We start from the raw sequence: 18,192 nt of genomic DNA, 5'->3' as shown, positions 1-18,192 counted from the left end.
ATTAGCAGCTTAGAACACTGAGATTTGCACTGGGAGGAGATTCTCTTTAAATGTCACAAATTTCCCTCCACGTATGAAAAAAGGCAGTATACATTAAACATTTGAAATGTAGCATATATATATGTCCTGAATTCACAGACTGTAACAGCCCCCTGGTGAAATTTTGTATTAAAAAGCTACGCTTTGTGATTTATGTGCATATAATTTTTGAGAAAAGAAGTCCCGGTGCAACAGATTTACTCTGAAGGAACAGAACTGGCTAGGTTGCTATTGTCATGGCTGGCAAAAGGGAGGGGATTGCTAAGTTTCACAATATATCCTGGTTCAAATTGGAACTCAGCCATGAAGCTTACTGGGTGACTTTGCGCCAGGGCTGTTGCAAGGATAAAACAGGAGAGGATCAGGCATGCCGCCATATCTCCTCGTAAGAAAGGTCAGATATAAACATAAATGAATATAGCAGATCTGTGGCACAGCTGTAAAAATTCCTTATGCACTAAATGGTGTAATACTTGCAAATGCACCCAGTATCATTATTTCTGCCCAGATCAGGGAAAGTAGTCATACCGGAATTACAGTGCAATTCTAATAAAGTCTACTCAGAAATAAGCATATTAAAATCAATGGTGCTTACTTCCAAGCAGGTGGGGTTAGGATTGCAGCCTTAGCTGTCCTATTGGTATTCTGTGGGGCTGCAATGTTTTTCTCCATTTAAATTTCAAAGGAAGGAAGGGAAAACACAGCTACTGGGATTTTTGTAAACCCCTAGATAGTAGAAACCCTAAAGCAAGAAGGACCCTTCGCATCCCACCAGTCACAAATATGAAGAGAGGCAGCATACATTTAAAGTGCATTCAATAGATATTTAAATCACACAACTTCCCCCAAAGAATTCTGGAAACTAAGGTTTCCTTCTCACAGTCCTATGATTCCCAGTAAAGGGACCCCTGACCGTTAAGTCCAGTCGTGGACGACTCTGGGGTTGCGGCGCTCATCTCGCTTTATTGGCCGAGGGAGCCGGCGTACAGCTTCCAGATCATGTGGCCAGCATGACTAAGCCACTTCTGGCGAACCAGAGCAGCGCCCGGAAATGCCGTTTACCTTCCCTCCGGAGCGGTGCCTATTGATCTACTTGCACTTTGACGTGCTTTCGAACTGCTAGGTTGGCAGGAGCAGGGACCGAGCAACGGGAGCTCACCCCATCGCAGGGATCCGAACCGCCGACCTTCTGATCGGCAAGCCCAAGGCTCAGTGGTTTAGACCACAGCGTCACCCACATCCTATGATTCCCAGTACCCACAACAAATTACAATTCCCAGAATCCGGGGGGGGGGGTTAGTCATGTGCTTTAAGTATGCTTTGGGATGTGTTTTAGATGTATGGTGCAGATTGGCCCCTCTACAGAACTGAAGACCTAGGTGTGCTGGAATGTGTATCAAAGTCTTTGGGGGCAAACAGATCCAGGCCCCAATGTTATGCCAAGCCTGCTTACTTCACCGTAGGCAACAAAGTTGTGGTTTTTTTTAACCTACACTTGTGTTTGGTCTGTACTCCCACCCTGGCCGCAGGAGTCACCTGTCTCACAAGTGCTTTGTTTCCGCTAACAATTTATATAATAGGAGTAAATGGTCTGTGGTAAAGAAATGTTTGTTGCCCGAAGGGACAGGCTGAACTACATCAAAGTGCAAAGAAAAATAGAGATAAGTGAGTGCAGATGGTGAGTGTCTTAAAACATCTAAAACATATTGCGATAAGAATGATAAAATGCTGGAAGTGTTAAGATTTATACAAAGAAAACACAGGGTGAAATACCAGTCCACACATGAAGCTTGCTTGGTGATCCTTGCTCCGGTGATTGACTTTCAGTGAAAGCTACTTCCATACCCTCCAACATTTCTCCAATGAAAATAGAGACGTCTCATTTCATAATGATAATTTTACTATTTATACCCCACACGTTTTACTGGGTTGCCGCAGCCACTCTGGGCAGCTTCCAACATACATAAAAATGTAATAAAACATTAAATATTTAAAAAAGCTTCCCTATGCAGGATTGCCTTCAGACAGCTCCAGCGTTTCTCCAATGAAAATAGGGACATGCTAAGGAAAAGTGGGACATTCAAATCAGAAACTGGGACGGCTTCTATAAATCAGGGACGTCCCTGGAAAATAGGGACACTGGAGGATTTTTACCTTGCAAGGCTGTTGTGAAGATGCGACAGGGGAGACGAAAACCCCCATATGCTGTCTGAGCTCAAGGGTAGATTACAATTGTGATTAGAAATCAAAAGCCTAGCATCATAGAACTGTGTGTGCGGCAAAGGCCACAGAGCCTGCTCCCGCATAGCTGTCAACTTTCAGATTTGAAAAGAAGGGATCAGCAGCCTCACCTGTCCCGGGACAGTCTACGGGATATCTAACAATCCGGGATAGCAGTGGGAAGCAGCGGGAAACGGTGCTGGAATAAGGGAATTTCCCGCAAAAAAAGGGAAGGTTAACAGCTATGTGCTCCCTGGTCACAAAGAAGGAGAAGCTTCCCCTCCAGACCACGGCACAGAAACCTAACCTGCAGTGGCCTATAATCGCAGAACAAGCCCATAATTCCTGCTCCGGGGTGAGGTGAACAATGTCTTGACATGTTTGATGGCGTCTTTTATCACTTCACTGACAATCCAAATCTGGCAAAGGATGTTGTACTTCCCCACCCATCTTTTGGGAACCATTAATATCTCATTGAGAGCCAGCCAGCATTGCTGAGCCTCACATGATGGTGGCAGGAAGCCAGGACTAAAAGTAACTTGCAGTAATGAGATTGAGATCAAAGTTGATTTCTCTACGTTGTCCTTGAGGGGTTTCTTTAAAATGTTTAATGTTTTATTATGTTTTTATATATGTTGGAAGCTGCTCAGAGGAGCTGGGGCAACCCAGTCAGATGGGTGGGGTATAAAGAATAAAATTTCTTCTTCTTCTTCTTCTTCTTCTTCTTCTTCTTCTTCTTCTTCTTTGTTGTTTAGTCGTTTAGTCGTGTCCGCCTCTTCGTGACCCCGTGGACCAGAGCACGCCAGGCACTCCTGTCTTCCACTGCCTCCCACACTTTGGTCAAACTCATGCTGGTAGCTTCGATAACATTGTCCAACCATCTCGTCCTCTGTCGTCCCCTTCTCCTTGTGCCCTCCATCTTTCCCAACATCAGGGTCTTTTCCAGGGAGTCTTCTCTTCTCATGAGGTGGCCAAAGTATTGGAGCCTCAGCTTCACGATCTGTCCTTCCAGTGAGCACTCAGGGCTGATTACCTTAAGTATGGATAGGTTTGATCTTCTTGCAGTCCATGGGACTCTCAAGAGTCTCCTCCAACACCATGTTATTTAATAGGACGTCCCTATTTTCATCGGAAAAAGGTTGGAGGGCATGGCAATGGTAACAAGGCCAGAAGATTCTAGGTATGGTCAGTGGGGCCTCAGCAGGTACCCAGTGACCACTAACCCTGGATGCTGGCCCAGGACTAGAGGAGTTAATGGTCTGAGGCAGCTTCAGAGCAGAAGGTCCCTGCACCATCATACACCAAAGATTAGGAGAAAGGTCAGGGGATCTTGTGTCCCAGCACCTCATTTTCTAAGAGTGCTTTCATCCCTGTGTATTAAAGTCACAATGGCACGAAATCCAAATAGACTGCTGCTGCCCAGTCATCAGCTACCAGATATGAATCTTGACATTTCCATTATGCAACCGCCAGAAGGACTGCAGTGCAGTATCTTAGTGTCACGTACTCAGGTTAAGTCTGCCCTCATCTGAGCTTTCCCAGTAGTCCACACATTTCCATTTTGCATGTAAAGGAACCTGCGAAGGAGCATGTTTATGGCATTCTATAGAAAGAGAAAAAAATAGATTTGCATGTCCACAGCTGCCCTGGAAACTCTGACTCCACCAAATGCACAGGGTCAGCGTCTCACATGTCTAGCAGGACATAGCACTCATGCTTCAGACTGAAGGGTCCAGTGAAATATAGTTTGGATGCAGCCAATGGGCTGTGGTCTCCATCTGGGCCTTCTCAATAGGATGGACAGATCAAAGCCTTCAAAATGAGACAATGTAATTTGCATGCTGCACATGACCAGCAAGATAGTGACACAAATTAGATGGGCTATATTAGCATTTTACTCTCTCTCTTTTGCAATTTCTATCCACTACTGTGTTTCTCCAGTAGTTCAGACACTGGTGACTTCAAAACTGGTATCACAGCAGTGGGGCATCCCTTGGGATTGATCCAGAAGCTGCAGAATGCTGCAGTGCGGTTGCTGAGGGAAACCCTGTCAGCATCTAACACCTCTGCAAATTCTTATGTTCTCAGGATGCATTTAAACAGAGGCTGGATGACCACCTGTTAGGGATGCTGGTGTTGCATCTTGTATAGTACACCCTGGATTAAACTGGGTTTGGTCTGGATCACCTCCAAGATGCAGGCAGCATCCGTTTCAGGCACGACTGATATGTGTGCAACCACACACACAGGCATCGCGCCGAACCAAGAAGTGTAACAAAAATGTCAAGGAAAGGTGTGGGGCGCTTACAGGCTTTTTCAACTGTGTTTCAAATATTGATTACCGTATTTTTCGCTCTATAAGACGTACCAGCCCACAAGACGCACCTAGTTTTTGGAGGAGGAAAACAAGAAAAAAAAATATTCTGAATCTCAGAAGCCAGAACAGCAAGAGGGATCACTGCGCAGTGAAAGCAGCAATCCCTCTTGCTGTTCTGGCTTCTGGGATAGCTGCGCAGCCTGCATTCGCTCCATAAGACGCACACACATTTCCCCTTACTTTTTAGGAGGGAAAAAGTGAGTCTTATAGAGCAACAAATACGGTACTTCACTTAAACACACGGCACTTTGGAACGTAAATTGGGAGTTGCCTATACCTTATGAATCTATACACATTACTAGTGCCTTTGGTTATTCCCACACCACCCCGGCCAACTTTCCTCCTCACATTTCAGAAACATGAATGGGGGGGTGGGCAGGGAGTTGAAATTCTCCCAGGGAGACATAGTCCTATTTCTGAACATTCACTCAAACTTTAATTGCATGTCTGTATGTTTAAAGCAGCAGCGACATTCCAGAGTCCTTGGACTTGACAGAGAACTACCCCCTTCCTACTCTCCAGGGGGCACTTCCCTGTCCATGCACTTGTGTTTTGGTTTCTGGGTCAGATGAGGACAAACATTTGCAAACGCTGCCATGTGTCTTGCGGCTGTAGAGGCGGGTGAGAACTATCAGGACCCCGTGCTGCTCTGGGAGTGACCAATGTAACTTTTTCCATGGACATCTTGGCAGCACTGCAAGGCTCCTTCCTTGCAGATTATGTAAACTAAGAGAAGGAAGGAGAGGAGTCTATATACACTGTGAAATGGCAGCTAGGAAGCTTCCTTTTACTGTTTTCTTTTGTAAACAGTACATGATCTTTGCCCTTTTGCATTCATGGCGTTTTCACTTTCCACATAATTTAAATAAGAGTCGCTTGCTTGTATGCTTTGCTCCTTATAAGCAAACAACGGTGGGAAATCAGGAGATTTTCTTTTTACACGTGTCATCGTTTATTCCAAGACAACAATGCCCACTTACACCACAAAGAACTCATAACCCACCTACTCTCATCAGCCAGAAACACCATAGCCAGACACTGGAGAGACCTGTCAGGAGTAAGCATGGACCAATGGTATCAAATTGTATGGGAAACAGCCCTACTAGAAAAATTAACCAATAAACTGAAACTGACATGGGGACAAACAGAAGAAGACACCTTCACTCCGGTATGGCTCCCCTTTATCGCGTACACAGCCCAACAAGACAATGACAATAATCCACCAACAGCATACAAATCAATATGGCTAACCTGATCCAAAACACCCACCCACCCTACTCACACACGAAAACAAAGATCACCACAGCCCACCACAAACATCCACAGTAGGCCACCCCCAACCTCTCTCACCACCAAAGGAACACAAGTGAACAGCAGAGAACCGGCACGAGTAATGCTGACACCAAACCCTAAGTACATTAAGAAAAATAGAAACATTGCCCCCCGACCCCCACCCATCTTCCCCCCTCCACCCCTTTTCTTCCTAATGTCTCAACAAATGAAACTGATTTGTAAAAATGTTACATGGAAAAAATGCGAGAGACATTACACATACTTCTGTAAATCAAGAAAATATTTAATTAAAAAAAAGGGGGGGAAATGTGTTATTGCTTTGTAAAGCTCCATGCCGCTTTGACAGTTTTGTACAGTAACTGCCAACAACGAGGCGGCATTGCCAACTGTGAAGACAGAGTGGAGGCATCGTGGCCAGTAGCTATCCAATGCCCTCTCCTCCACGAATCTGTGTACTCTTTTAGGTTGGTAACCATTACTACCTCCTTTTTTGCCAATTAATATTTATTAGGTTTTATTAGGGTTTTTATTGTTATTATTCAAAATTATAACAAGACATATTATCCAAAAACATATAATCCTTGTTTTCCCCCCCATTTTTCCTCCCTCAGTTCCAGTCTTTGGTTTCTCTAAAAATGCTGTTTTCTGCATGTTACACAGGTGTATAGATCCTCAAACTATTTAGCTGATTATTATCAATAAAAAGTTTGTGAATGTTTATTCAAAACCAGCCAAGGAGTCCAGTTCGCTTTGTTGGGTCTTCAGATACTTTGTAAAGGGTTCCCATTCATCCTTAAAGTCACAGTTATCCTTGTTCCATAGCTTGTATGTCAGTTTTGCCAGTTCTGCATAGTCCATCAATTTTTCTTGCCATGATTCTTTAGTTGGGGTTTCTTCAGACTTCCATCCTTGTGCTATTAGAACTCTCACGGACGTTGTCGCATACATGAAGATGTTTTTCAGCTTTTTTGGCAGGTCTTTCCCTACAACCCCCAACAGTTTTTATTAGTTTTTTTATTAGTTTTCCAAATTTAACACAAAATAACAACAAATTAATTCAAATTTAACACAAATTTAAAAGTTGACTTTACACCCGTCTTTCAAGATGCTTATTTTCCCTCCATCCTTTGCTGCTCACAGTAAAATACTTTTTCTTGATTTCTAATGCTTTCCCATCCATTCCTAGTTCCACTGACTGTGCTTAGACATTTACTGTATTTGAAGCAGATAGCAACGATTATGGGAGGCCTACTCCCACATCTCCACAATGGTTTTATGCAGTCCTTTTCATCTAGAAAAGGTTGTGAAGTTGTTGAGCTTCCAGAAGAGAAGCAAAGCACGGAAAATGTGCTGGTTTTATGTCACACCATGCTCTGTACAATAGCAGTCTTGCCCCCCCAACCCCCCCCCCTGATTTCCTGAACAAGAAACAGTTAGGAACTATTTTTAACAACTGAACAAACAAGCCTTCAGATTTCAAAAGTATTTCTGGCTGCTCCATTTTTATCTATCAGATTTGCCTACCTTAAATAATTGTGTCACTGTTGCTTAACTCTGCAAGGGGAAAAACCTACAGTCTTGCACCATGATCTGCAAAAATAGAAGGAGAGTAACTGTTATGGGAATGCAAATCAATTCTGGCCTTGAAACAGAGGCTGCCTTGGACAATGGTTTTGTTGCATCTGCCAATTTGAAAGCAAGCAAACACAGACACAGAGCTTTCTAAGTTGCCAGAACACCTGTAATCAAAGTAGCATCTGCACCTGCTTCACACCTTGCCCAGGTCTCCTCCCAGTTCTCCTTGCTTCATGATCCACCATTTACTGACAGAAGATTGGGAAGCTATTGATCATGAATTGTTAAAAAACAAAACCACCCTACATAGCAAGCTCCACAGCATGTTTCCCCCATAAGGCCACCTTGTCTGTTATATTTGCAGGGAGAATTGCTCCTCCAGTAGTATCTGGAATGCAGACCAGATCCATAGAGAGACTTCTCACACCAGTGACTGGGAACGCTAGGAGGGGAAGCAGCCACCTGATCCAGCCGACCTAGACACACAACCAGCGATGCATCAAGTGAGCATCTTCCCAGCAACAGCACATTGCCAGGAAGGTGGTGCTGGAAATGGTCCTTTGGTGCAATGGTGGAGTTAAGAATCAAGCTCAGCCACTGAAGTCACCACCCTCCCATGCTAATACTTTGGCCTAAGAAAAAGGGAGCCAGTTGTTATTTGGGCAGTGTGGGATAGAGAGGGGGAGAGAGACATGGAGAGGGATAGAGAGACAGAGAGGGAGAGAGAGAGATAGAGAGGGAGAGAGAGAGAGAGAAAGAGGGAGAGAGAGAGGGGGGGATAGAGAGACAGAGAGAGATAGAGAGGGATAGAGAGACATAGAGAGAGGGGGGGAGAGGGAGGGATAGAGAGACAGAGAGGGAGAGAGAGAGAGAGGGAGGGAGGGAGGGAGGGAGGGAGGGAGGGAGGGATAGAGAGACAGAGAGAGATAGAGAGGAATAGAGAGACATAGAGAGAGGGGGGGAGAGGGAGGGATAGAGAGACAGAGAGGGAGAGAGAGAGAGAGAGAGAGAGGGAGGGAGGGAGGGAGGGAGGGAGGGAGGGATAGAGAGACAGAGAGAGATAGAGAGGAATAGAGAGAGATAGCAGTTGCATTGGAAGTAAGCATGGACACCACAGGGATTTGAACCCCGTCCTGGGAACCAGGAGCGCCAACCACCAGTGTCTTTTGCTTTTTTTGAGCAATGCAACAAGGGGAAAAGCAAAACCTGAGAGAACATTCTGTGAATGTTCTCTCAGGAAAAAGAAAACCTTAAGAGGTTAAGAAGAGCTCTTTGGGGAGACCTGAGAAGTGTCCAGCAGAAAAGAAAAGGAGGAAAAGGAGAGACCAATACAAAAGACATTGTTTTGAAAACAGACAACTGAGTGGTGCAATGTGAACTTACCTAAAGCAGCACAGTCCAAATGCAGGCGACTCTCACTTCAGATACGCTGAACTCTGGGAAGTCTGAAGGAAAGAAGAGCTGGAAGAAAAGAAGAAGTCTTCTCCTACCTGCAGGTGAGCCTCATTGTGGTGACACAGAATAGGGCCTCCTCTGACAATTCTGTCACTGCAACCTGAAAGAATCTTAGCACAATGAGTTGCAGATGGAACAGAAAATGAGATATATTTTTTTAAAGCTTTCTTACCACCATGACTTCCGGGACTCTGCTGGAAGAGCTGGCTTCATTTGAGTGTTGCAGGATCTTTGGAGAGTACTGTGAAGACACCAGCAGAAAAGAAAATGGGAAAAAGGAGAGCCCAATAGAAAAAACATTGTCTTGAAAAAAGACAACTGAGTGGTGGAATGTGAAGGAAAGAAGAGCTGGAAGAAAAGAAGAAGTCTTCTCCTACCTGCAGGTGAGCCTCATTGTGGTGACACGGAATAGGGCCTCTTCCGACATCTCAATCACCACAACAATGAGTTGCAGACGGAACACAATAGAAATTTCCTCCCTAGCCAAGCAAGGGATACTCACCTAAATGTCCTTCAGTCACAGAATATCATTTTGACCGCCATTTTATTTGAAGCTGGAGGAGCCATTAATCTAGAGGGGCAGAAGAGAGAGATCTAGAATCACTAGTTTGTCCCCAATAACCTTCCACCAATCCTACAGAAATGTGATGACATGGAATAGGGCCTCTTCTGACAACTCTGTCACCGCAACCTGAAAGAGTCATAGCAGGTTGGGCCAAGAAAGTAGGGGGTGAGTCATTTTGCGAGTATATAATGTGTTTCAATGTGCTAATGTTGCAGAAAACCTGGGCAACTTTCAATATAGTCCTAGAGGGTTACTTACCCATGAAATTAAGGCCACTAAACTGTATGAGAAAGAATATTGCAGGATAAATGCCTTTTCTACCTTATCTCCCCCCTCCCCAGCAGCTTTATCCTCAAAATGCCTTCTTTGCTTTTCCACACTGGAATCGACATGTCACCCCATAGATTCCAATTAGGTAAAATATTCTGATCCGTGACGAGTGCATTTTGCTGCTGCTTCTGCTGCTGCTACCTGTGGCACTTGCTATCCACCGAAATCTTGGCACACTCATTCTAAGGGTGAGTTACAGATGCTAGGTGCCACTCTCAGGGCTAGATGAAAAACAAAGAACTTATAGTATTTTTTTAAAAAAAAAAAAAGCCAGATGGGCGGGGTATAAATAATAAATTATTATAATATTGTTATTATAACCTCAGGAAGGTGGTACACACAAGGACTTTCCAGACTTTCTAGCAAGAGACAAGAAGTCAGTATGCTCTCAAAATCCCTCCCTTCTCATCTCTCCTATTTCTGGCTTCAGTAAAAAACTTATTATCAAAGTATTACATATACTAAGAACATTGCAGAGGGCTTTCAGTTATTGTGTTACCAGCTACACTTCATCAGCCTGGATCCACCAACACTTCTTGCTTCTAAGTCTTTCCTGTGCTAAAGTCTTCCCAATCTTGGCTTTTCTAGCTTCAGCAATGAAAACCTCACACTTTCCCTAACATCAGATGGCTTCTCTAGTTGCCTTTTAAAAGAAAAACTTTCCATTTCCCCTACCCATTTTTCACTGTGCTTTAAGCAAACTTCATACCCATCTATGTGCTTTCATGTGCTCCTTTTCACAGTTAGTTTGAAAAGTAAGTAAAACTTGATTTATACCCTTCATATTCCTTCATTTTCTCTTGGCTTCTCTAGTTGTCATGTGGTGTTTTTTGTTTTGGTGATTATCCTTAAAATCTTCATCTTGGTATTTTTCTGAATTTTTAAGTTTAGATTTTGCTTGGCTGAGCTTTCTTTTGGGGACTTTCTCAAAGTCCATATTTTGTCCACAATTGACTGTCCCTCTTTGATTAGGATTAATTCTTCTTTGGTCTTCTAGTTTCTTTCTGTTTCCGTTTGATTTCAAAATTATTGTCTCTCCTAACACTTTTTAGACAGATGCATTATATATATATATATATATATATATATATATATATATATATAAGCTCACAGGTGAAAATTACGTGTACCTCTTTCTGAAGTTGTAAACAGTAATGTTTCAATAGAGTAAAATCCCTTTGTTTACTTAAAAAAATTAACCTAAAGTTTCAGTCGTGTTTACAAACCTGTTTCCTCTTCCCCAGCCGGGTCTCCCTCCTCATCCCTCTGCCCCTTAACTCCTTCAGCTTTGACCAGTGAGAGGGCCAACACCAGTAGCAGAGCCAGGGACAGGCTCACTCACTGGAATGCGGCTCGCTCCCTCCACCACCTGTCATAATGACACATAAAAAAGTCCCTTGCAGCATTAATACAACCCCAGAGTTGGTCACGACTGGACCTAATGGCCAGGGGTCCCTTTACCTTTACCTTTACCCTATACCTTTACAGGACATTCAAACATATTATTTCCCTCAATCGATTCTGGACACTGCAGTTTGTAAAGGGTTTCTGGGGTCAGTTTCAGGGTCCATTCCATAACCTACGAGTTATGTAGCCTTTTGTCCTCAGGTAGGGAAATCAAAGCATCAGCTGATGCATGAATGAGCACATGATCTCCTTCTTTGTACAGGTGCCCATTCATCCCCACTGCCCAGCAGAAGCAAATTTCCCTTTGCAATGGTGTGTTGATGGTGGTTGGAGCATGCTGGGTTTGGAAGGGGGAGGGTGAAAAAGATGTCCTTCCTGGGAGGCAACTGTGCTCTGGCCACCAAAAGGTCACCTCAGGGGAGGGGAGGAAGCCCATCAGCACCTGATTCTTAGCAGCTTGTTGGAAGGTTCATGGCGTTCCTTTATTGCTCTCATTTCCTTGAGGTGTATTGAAAGCTACAAAACACCAAAGGCCAAGGAAATGAACGACTTGGAATACGGAGGCAAGTGTTCATCCCCAACCAAGCCTCAACAGTGTCTTAAATTTAATGGGATGGATTTTGTCTTTCAGGCAACAAAGCTTGAGCTTTTCAACCATAAAATAAAAACCATTGCAATGGGGATGTTGTGGTGTCATGCAAGTGAATAAATGGCACCATCTTTTGTATGACTAAATTGCTGGTTAAGTGTTGGCTGCTTGTTTCGATCTGGTTCTGGAATTAGACCTGGTTCTAGAATGGGTGGCTGCTAGCTCTGGAATCTGTGACCCAGCTGGTATGGTCCTGTTCATATTCTTGACCATTGGGCCTCTCTAAAAGTAAATCCCATTGGTGAAATGTGCCTCTAATTTTAATTCAGAAAACGTTGGATGCCTCAAGTGTCAATACCCTGCGAAAACACAATGCCCACTCACCACTTCCCAACAGGTGGGCGGAGTTTGTGGCCTCGGGCTGAGCCACCTGGCCATGTGGCACCCACCAGGTAACTGCGGACTTGGCCCACCCCCACATGGCAGGCCAATGGGCTGCCAATGGGGGTGTGGCCTGGGAATACCTTTAGGGGCCGATCCCCGGCCAAGACTCACTCATCTTTCTTCTCTTCTAGGATCAGGCCAAAGGGAGTTTGTGCTGTGGAGGGTTGTGTTCAGTTGTAGGCAAGGCCCCTGCACCTCGGGTGGCAGTTTTGGGCCTTGTTAGGTATCCTTTAGTCTATCTTTGAGTGAAAGGGGGTGGCATCTCATGCACCCCCATGCGAAGGCGTTTTTGCAGGGCCTGTTAAAGGGTGGTTGTGGGAGTCCCTGGCCCTAGAGTGGTGGCAAGTAGGTCAAACTCCCAATCCGGTGCTGTGCGTGGGCACACTGTGTAAGTTCACGCTTTGCAGCCCCCTCACACTGCACCTGTCTCCCTGCACATCCTCAGCCCCCGTGGGGTTGAGAAGGATACCTTCCAAGGCCAAGGCCATGTTGCCTACATCTGAAATCTGAATTCAATAAAGTTGTGGCCAATTCAAACCCATACTGTTATGTACTGAAGTTCTCACACTGGGCCAGCAGGGGGATACTGTAGATAGTTATGCAAATAAGGGATCGAAAGTGACGTCCAGTGATTGCATAGTTTTAGAAAGTTGTTACAGTAACGTTGTACTGGAGCTCTATATAAGCAGGCTGACTGAACCCTTCAGTTCAGTTCTGTCCTGGCCTGTGAATAAACAAGAGCTGTTTGAAGAATCGCTGTGTCGTCTGATATGTTCACCTACAACTTAACACATACCTTGTTGTCTGGTCTCTTCCTTTGTGGGGGGGGGGAGGGGCCTGCAAACACTGGTGTATAAGTGAAGATTAAGATATGGGCTGGGAAGGCCTTGCTTTAAATTCTACCTTGACCATGAATTCACTAGCAGGCTTTAGCTATGCTTGCCATTTCTATGCCTCAGAAATGTCCCCACTCTGGCAACATACCAATAAGAGTACTGGCCTACTTTACAGGGCTGTGGTAAGGCTGTCTGAGAAAACGAAAGCAATTTGAGCCATTTTGCTTGCCTCAGTAGCATGCATGGGGGGCGGGGACAGGGGACACACACACACGCCTCAAACCTGCATAATATAAATGTTCATTATTAACAGAAATCTTCTTTTTTAAGTTTTCAGAAAGTGTTTATGCCTAGCTAGGTTACAAGTAATAGGAGTCATCAGAGAGATGAGCACAGAGTGGTGTCTAAACAGAGAGTCATACTGTCCTGAGTGATAATCAAATTACGTTTGTAAGTTTTAAGGAAGCTCTGTGAGGGGAAATGGTTAAAACGGCAGAAATGTGTAAAAAGTAATAAAGGGAAGGAATTTCAGACAAATTGAGGGAAGTCAAAAAAGAGAAGTAAGATGTAATTAAGATGTATGGAATGTATAAATTTGTTTTTGCATTAGAAAACCAATAAAAATATATTATTATTTTAAAAAAGAGTCATGCTCTTGCCTCATCCCCCCCTCCACCAAAGTTCCCAGGGACAGAAATGCTGCTGCGACCCAGTTTTTCCCACACCTGCCCCCTCACAGGTATCATTCTGACATGCTTAGTTAGGTACAAATGAACCTGTGGCACTTCTCCAGGCATTGATTGTGGCCTCCCTCACCACAGTAATCCAACGAAGATCACTTCTGTGATACGCACGGACTCAACAATGGCAGTGCTACTGAGTGGTGTGCCGTCACAAGCCGTTGTTGGCAGCCGTCAGTCCCGAGAGACAAGCTAAGACTGCATTAACTGGTTTCTTCTTGCAGTACAGATTGCGTTGAGCTATAGTTCCTGCTGCACTTTTGGGTGACCTTGATACACCATTCTGATGAGGGCTACGGTTATTACCTTACTAGCCACACACAGACATTTGCCATACATTTCCTCCTTCATGCTTCCCCTCAGAATGGATTATTTATCTTAGTGGCTTCCAAAGCGAAGATTCTTCTCTCATTCTCTTACTCAGTAGATTCCTTTCCTCTTTCCTTTCCTCTTTCCTTTCCTTTCCTTTCCTTTCCTTTTTTAATTACTTTTTTATTCAAAATTATAACAAGACATATTATCCAAAAACATATCATCCTTGTTCCCCCCCATTTTTCCTCCCTCCCACTCCCCCCACCGACTTCCCTCAGTTCCAGTCTTTGATTTCTCTAAAAATGCTGTTTTCTGCATGTTACACAGTTGTATAGATCCTCAAACTATTTAGCTGATAATTATCAATAAAAAGTTTGTGAATGTTTATTCAAAGCCAGCCAAGGAGTCCAGTTCGCTTTGTTGTGTCTTCAAATACTTTGTAAAGGTTTCCCATTCATCTTTAAAGTCACAGTTATCCTTGTTCCGTAGCTTGTATGTCAGTTTTGCCAGTTCTGCATGGTCCATCAATTTTTCTTGCCATGATTCTTTAGTTGGGGTTTCTTCAGTCTTCCATCCTTGTGCTATTAAAACTCTTGCGGTTGTTGTCGCATACATGAAGATGTTTTTCAGCTTTTTTGGCAGATCTTCTCTTCTCTTCCCATGCCTTCATTCTTTTCTATCATCACCAATTTGATGTTGCCTCTTCCTGGCTTCATATGCCAAGTGCACCATTAAATATATATATATTGGTGCCTAGTGCAAATAACATTGTAGAGGAACAGCCATACAGTCTGTAGCTCTCTGGGTTCATTAACATAGTCAATACATTAGGGCGATATTCATTGTCGACCAGATTTATAATTGGAGGTATGGACGCCTTCCAGAGTAGATGACCTTCTTTTGCTGTTGCACTCTGTGGAGAGCACATTCTTGGTGATGGTATCTCTTAGTCAGCATAATTTGGGACATTATTTATTGTAATTCCAAATGTGGCTTGAAAGACTCTCATTAACTTGAATGTGGAGGTGGCTCACCGCTCTGGGACTCCCGATGAAAAGATTCATTGTTGATCCAGCAGCCAAATGACTGCTGCGCTGCCCCTACGGTGACTCCAGAACAGGGGTGGCGGTGGAGGCCGGTTTTAACTGCTGGACCAGAAAGCAAGACTGGATCTCTGCCAGGCTTCTCTTAAACCTGATTCCCATGCTAATATTCTTGGGGGTCAAGCTGCTTTTTCAGAAGCATGTGCAAATAGGTTTGAAAACTGTACCTTTTTTTTTTTTTTTTACCACTCTGACATTTGAAACAGGACTCTGGCTGATAACAGGATTTGTAGTTTGGATCAAATATTTAATTACTGTGTTTAAGCTTAATTTAGCATATTTAGTATTTTATCCATCCTCATTGGTTGACATTATGAAATTCAGGCCATCTTCAATAATTCTTTATTCGCCACCAAAAGCACCAATGACTTTCTTCACCTTTTTGAAAAGAACATATTATTTGAAACATATACCGGTAATTACAAATAGTACTACTTTTTAAAGTACTGTTGAGCTTTTGACAACTTGCTGCTTTGATAACGTGGAATGTTGTTTCATTCTCTCACTGTGCTCTTTTAGCTAGGCCAGAATTACTTCTTTAATGGGGCTGTAATTCTGCTTCCTTCATTTATTTTACCAATAATATGTCTCTGAAACACATTCTTAGTATTTTTGGACATTGCCATCATATGTTCTATCATCAGTTTTTCCAGCTTGATATCCTTCAGAGCTGTTCCACCAGGCCTTTGGTCAGGGTGCAGCCTGACCCCCCCCTCCTCTGGCAATCTGCACAGAATTTTGCTTATTGGTTGCCATCAATTTGATTTTAATTAATTTTTATAATGAAATGTTTTTAGAATCGGATTATTTTGATTGTTGTTAGCCGCCCTGAGCCCAGTTTCGGCTGGGGAGGGCGGGATATAAATAAAATTTATTATTATTATTATTATTATTATTATTATTATTATGGAATACAACTCCCATCAGCTCCAGCCAGCAAGGTCAGTGGCTGGGGATCATAGGAGTTGTGATTCAAAACATCTGGGAGACGTTAGGCAGGGAAAGGATGTGTTATTATGTCTTTCCCTGCATGACTTCATAGGCAGTAAGATGCATCTACATTAGCCAGAACGTTCTTCAGCTTCCATGGTACAAATAGAATTAGGTTCCTCATATCAAGAGCCTTTTCAAAATCTCCCCCGTCTGTGTTGCGCAGCACTGCTGTGGTCGGATCCAGAAGGGCTTTTCTTGCAGTAATGCCAATGCGCATATAGGTATACAATAAGTTACGTAAATGTTGTTCCTCACTATAATTTTTGTGAGTCACGACTTTTTCCTCTCAGCTGTTTTTATACTCCTCCCATTGTCTCTGCTGTTCAGTGTATAGGCTTTCCAGCTGGCGTCATGAGATATTAACTTGCGACTGACTCAGAAACTTTTATGGTGAAGAAAATGTGTCAGGGTAGGGGAAGCAACAACTCCACCCCTGTCTGGCCAAAACATGGGAGAGGATACGTTATTCTAGCCCTGAGTTCCAGGGTGGGCCTGGCCTGCTCTGGGCTAGAAGCCCATAACCATGAGGAAAACACCGAAACCAAATTAAGAACACTAGAGCCTGCTAGATAGGCCACGAGTCCAGTGTCCAGCATAACAGCATTTTGTAGGCAGAAGAAGCCAACAGGATGTGACACTGAGCAGAGGGAGGAAAAACAACAACAACAACAAATCCCACAGAAAGTGGGAACAAATGTTTCTAACAGAATTTATAGACCCTGCTGGAAATGAATACATTAGTTCTGGGCTCCAGAATGCGTAAAAAAACCCCTAACACTAAATCCCAGGGAGAAAAAACAATAGTTGAAGGGCATCTGTCTCTTGTGCACATTTAATATGTGTACATGTCCTATTGCCATGTCTGGTAATAAATACAAACCAGACAGCTGGCAACATTAGAAAACAAATCAACCCTCTAATTTTTCAAAACCGGAAAAGCTTTTTGGTGGCACAGGGGGAGTGTTTGTATCAGGCCAGAAAAATAATATTTGGCACTGGTCCTCTGGCATCCAGTCACCCTGAACCACTTTGGTAAGAAAGAGCAGCTGACTTGATCTGTTTCAGCAGTGAACAGAAAAACCAGACCATATCTGGAAGTCTATTCTGCTTCTGCTAATGCAATCTCTTTGTTGTAGCCAAAAAGCCCCATGGGAATACTTTATATTTTATTCCCTTTCTCTTTCTCTTCATTGCCATGAGCAGAAGTAAAACACAGCACATGATCTTTATATTACTCAGCATTATTTCGTTATTACCTCAGGCGACACACACAGTTCTAAATCATTTCATAGTACAGTAACGACAAGAATTCGACCTGTCATGTTTGGAAGGGCTAGCCCACTGAAGGCAGCCGAGGCCACCGTGTCTAACTCCGATGTGGTCACTTGATCCAGTGAGCACGTGGATCCCAAATGTGATGTTTGGCACTCATGAACCATCTTGCTCTATTGCTACTGCATCAGGTTTGCAGCGTGTCAGAGGAGGCCTTCGCCTCGTGCAGCCAAGGGGCCGTCAAATAAGTCACAAACCAATTTTAGACTTGGTCTATTGAAAATTAGCAGCCATCGGCCGGTCTGTTATTTGACAACATAGCTCAGCTGCCGAGGAAACCAAGTCCCTTCACAAAGGGCAGCGCTTGGCGCCACTCAGCAGCCCTTTCATTTTAGCAGGTGACCCATGGATTAAAGGACCCTGAGTGACAGTTGCTTGTGCTTTTGGCTGTAATTTGAAGCACACCCTTAATCACTACCCACAGCAAGGAGAAAGGTGATAAGTTTTAATGTATCTAATATCTTGTCTCTGGCTTTCTTCTGGCACATCTCATTCCTCTCACCATTGCACAGGACTTCCTGTTCTCAAACTCGTTCACTTCTCCCATTGTCCATACATGTAATCCTTTTTCTTAATTCCCTT

At 43.7% G+C, this 18,192-nt stretch overlaps 1 long non-coding RNA gene across 4 annotated transcripts; it reads right to left on the bottom strand.

Moving 5' to 3' along the window:
* Positions 1–8,544: 8,544 nt before the first annotated feature.
* On the bottom strand, positions 8,545–11,156 carry LOC307206565. 4 transcript variants are annotated; one of them, XR_013834347.1, is made up of 4 exons: positions 11,081–11,156; positions 9,337–9,530; positions 9,132–9,200; positions 8,545–9,059 (listed from the first exon to the last, which is right to left on the bottom strand). It is a non-coding gene; the product is annotated as an uncharacterized lncRNA (long non-coding RNA). The 4 variants fall into 4 exon arrangements; XR_013834348.1 differs by lacking the exon at positions 8,545–9,059 and having other exon boundaries at positions 9,110–9,200; XR_013834349.1 differs by lacking the exons at positions 8,545–9,059; positions 11,081–11,156 and adding an exon at positions 10,985–11,076 and having other exon boundaries at positions 9,110–9,200.
* Positions 11,157–18,192: the final 7,036 nt, after the last annotated feature.

The sequence above is a fragment of the Podarcis cretensis genome (assembly GCF_951804945.1).
Source record: "Podarcis cretensis genome assembly, chromosome: 17".
Classification (NCBI taxonomy): domain Eukaryota; kingdom Metazoa; phylum Chordata; class Lepidosauria; order Squamata; family Lacertidae; genus Podarcis; species Podarcis cretensis.
Note: the sequence above shows the minus strand (reverse complement) of the source record. Positions and strands in the feature narration are given on the sequence as shown.